This window comes from Phaseolus vulgaris, chromosome 11 (assembly GCF_000499845.2).
Source record: "Phaseolus vulgaris cultivar G19833 chromosome 11, P. vulgaris v2.0, whole genome shotgun sequence".
Lineage (NCBI taxonomy): Eukaryota > Viridiplantae > Streptophyta > Magnoliopsida > Fabales > Fabaceae > Phaseolus > Phaseolus vulgaris.
Window position 1 is genome coordinate 31,400,321 of NC_023749.2, and position 3,931 is coordinate 31,404,251.

Consider the following 3,931-nt stretch of genomic DNA (forward strand, 5'->3'; position numbering starts at 1 on the left):
AATGAATTTTATATGTGCATCAATGTCAATAAAGATGGAATATTACATGTTTTTGAAAATACAAATGAGTGATAAGGATGAACCTTAATCCCAATTTTCTAAATTGGCTCGTCAAATCATTTACTTTGCTTTTATTGAGTTTCTTAAAAATTCATACATAAACAACCTTTCAAACAAACTTTCACATATTGTCTTATATTTAGTGAATATTATACTTGAAATTTTAGAACTGTTATGTGGATTTGATATTCATCCTTGGGGACAATTTATTACATCACTCGGTACACTTGTCATAAATTAGTCATTAAGTTTTTTGATGTTGTTGCCGGGGAACAATTTTAAATTTTAGAGTACGAATTCCTAAATATTGTGAAAATTTTAATTGTTTATTGTTTTTAATTTTCTTTATTTTATTTTATTTTCATAATTGTTTTAAATTTTATAATTTATTATTTTTATTGATACTTACTCCTTGTGCTAATCCTTGAGTGAGTTGTCTTATATGATATTAAGAGGACATGTTTCTAAAGACCAATTACAATTTGAATCGAAAATTGAAAAGGTAGGTAGGAAGAACATGGTGAAAAGGAGAAAGGAAAAACAAGGATAATTTGGAGAAGAATCCTCAACCTCTTCTCCCCTTCCATTGAAATTTTTCAAGAAACATTATGGTTGAAGAGCAACCACCATAGCCTAAAAGAACACTTGGGGATTACGCTATGCAACAAAGGCCAAAACTTTTTTCTAGTATTGCAATACTTGCTACCACTAAGGCCTTGGAGATGAAACCTACATTCCTCAATCTCATCAGTACCCATCAATTTACAACAATGGACCATGAGGATCCATATACACATTTATCTATATTTTATGAATTTGTGGGAACAATGGGCTTTCAATAAGGTGATATTGAAACTATTTATCTGCGTTAATTTCCTTTCTCATTGGCAGGAAAAGCTAAGGAATGGCTCAAATCACATCCAAATCAGAGCCTCACTAGTTGGAAAGATGCAGAGGATAAATTTTTACAAATATTTTTTTCACTATCCTGCTACATCAAAGCAAAGTCTGATATTTCTATGTTTAGACAAGGATCAGATGAAGCCTTTTAGTGAAACATGGGAGAGATTTAAAGTGATGCTAAGAAAATGCCCAAATCATGGGTTTGAAGACATTGCACAATTGAGTATCTTTCATAATAGCCTCAGACCTGATACAAAAAAAATTTAGGTATTGTAGTTGATGGTACAATGATGGTTGTTGATGTAGAACAAACAACAACTATCATTGATGCATTGGCATCAACAAATTACCAAGCCCACAATGATAGACAAATTGAGCCAAAGAAAGGGATGCTGGATCGAATTACTTTAGATGCAATTTTGATTCAAAATAAAATCCTGACATAGTGATGAGCATATATTTATTCACACTTAATAACTTTAATCATAGATTATTGGACTATAATAATAAATAAATCCATTGTTTTAATTAATATTCATATAATTGGGTTTATTTGGGCCTTAACTATTATTTTTGTTAATTTTTTGTTTTCAGAGTAAATGATCTGAAGGAAGTATCGACCTTTGTAAATGGGCCAAATATGCAAAAGTCCAAGTTTCTTATTTGAATCAAAACAGAAAACAAATTCGGAGGAGAAGAAAGAGAAAATAAAAGCTACAATATCTCAGAAACAGAATTAGAAACAAATTTTATGCAAAATAAAAAGAATTATGGAAAGTTGAAATCTGTCAACAAAATCTAAACTACAATATTTTCCCAAGATCGTTGGAGCAGAAAAGCCTATAAAAGGACACAAGCATCAAGGAGAAAAGTAAAGAGCTTCATAGGGTTTTCTTAGTTTCTTTTCTTCTTTGTAATTCTTTTGCCTCCGCATGGAAAGCTAAACCTTTTGGTTGATTCTTTTGTAATTCCTCATTGAGTTATGAGGTCTTGATCAATAAAAGTTTCATTTTTTAATTCTTTATAGCAGTTGTTTTTATTGTCTAATCTCCTAGAAAACTAGTTTTTGTGAGAGGTTGTACTTGAACGCATGATTGAGAGTCTTCCTTATCTTAAACTTTGGTTTCTTAGTTAGTTCATATTTTTCTAATTAATTTCTTGGGCGCATGATTCAAGAGAAAGGAGATAAGCATTTCCATGGAGTATACACATGGAACAAAATTGTATTGATTAAACCAGTAGACACATGCTTTACTGGTGAGCTTCAGTTGAATCAGATAGGCGCCTGTTCAATTTGGTTTAGCTCTATTTGAGGATTGAGAAAGGAATAATCTTTAGAGAACCTGTGAGGAATTCATTTGTGGAAGAACTTGGGAGTCAATTTGCATTCTTTATTGATTTAAACCATCATTTATATTTTCCTGCTTAAAGATCACAACCTCTTTTGCTTTATTGTTATTGCTAATTTTCATTGCTTGCAGATAAGTTTTGAATTCTATTCACTAGAATCATTATTGGATTCGTTGGAAGATGACTTGGGGTCATCTGACCACTTCTATAATATCATCTTTCTAGCATTAGACAAGTCTACGCTGGAATCATTTTAATTTGACTGCTAAACGACAACTATCACATAGCAGATTGAAGCATTGACTAAGCAAATGTTTAAGCTGTCGCAACAATTACAAGTTATTCATTCTTATCAGAGCCAAACTGATATGATTCCAATAGCAAGATATAGATGATTCTTTGACATTTTATGGAATCAACTTGAGTTGGAGATTGAATAGGCACTTTTATAGAAATGGATCAATGTTCTATGTTTCAAGAACTCACCAAAACTTGCGCCAAACACCAAAACACATATGGAAGTTCCATTTCTTGTCAATTGAACCGATTAAAAGGTGCAAGAAAGCAAATGAACCGATTAGATTGCTTAAGAAATGAAATGAACCGATTAAAATGCTTCACAAATGAAATGCACCGAACAAAAGCAAGGAAGAAGGAAGATGAACCGATTAAAACATGTAACTAAGCTAAAATACCGAATAGAAAGAACCTAAGACAAGTTTAGGAATTCGTATGGACATGGAGACGAAAGGAATAAATGGAAAAGAGAGAAGACTTATGTGGTTGAAGAACTTGGTTGATGAACACGCCACTTGAAGTATGAATGCTCCAAGATAAGTGTGAATTGCCGCTACTTGAGGGAACCAAGGCTCTCAAGATGAGACTAGGAAGAGGAGAAGACAAGTTCTCACTACACTCAATCACCAATTTGGGAGAGTTTTGTTACTTCAAATATCAATTCTGTTTTTAGAAGAACCCAAGCCCTCCTTATATAGGAGAAGACCGGTCCAAGAGTACCCAAAGCTTACACAAGAAGCTAACCAAAGGTCCCTTCCCTATTACCTACTCTAGCGCCTATAGTGAAGACATGAAGAGTCAACTTCTAGAAAATTCTAAACTAATGCCTAAAGATGCTTTACAAAAAGAGGTATCTTAAGGTTTCCCTCTAAGCACCTTCCTAAACACTATTCTATATTATTTACAATTTTATACAAAAGAAACTATAAAGAGAGATATTTAATTGAAGCCCATTCTTGGAAGCTTGTAGACTTCTTTGGCTTTAGGCCTAATCCTCTCTTTATTTTATGTCTTCTTTTAATTTTGAGAAGACTAGAAGGAAGAACTTCAAATGTGTGGGTGAATGACCTCTTCCTTCATTAATAAAAGCCTCCCCTTTTTGATCTCCATCACAAACTCAATCCATAAAGTGTGATTTTTGTGGAGGTGATCATCCAAATGGTCACTATTTTTTTCAGTATAATACATTTAAAGAATAGGTCCATTACATGAGCAATCAAGAAAAGAAATATGGTTTCTCCAACAATAATAATGATCAGAATAACATGCCTCAAGGTTGGAGAAGCAATCAAAACCAAATTTTTGGGTGGTTCGTCCAATA

General features: G+C 32.7%; 1 pseudogene; it reads right to left on the reverse strand.

Moving 5' to 3' along the window:
* Positions 1-1,059: 1,059 nt before the first annotated feature.
* Positions 1,060-1,166, reverse strand: LOC137811628 (small nucleolar RNA R71; annotated as a pseudogene).
* Between the last annotated feature and the right edge of the window lie 2,765 nt (positions 1,167-3,931).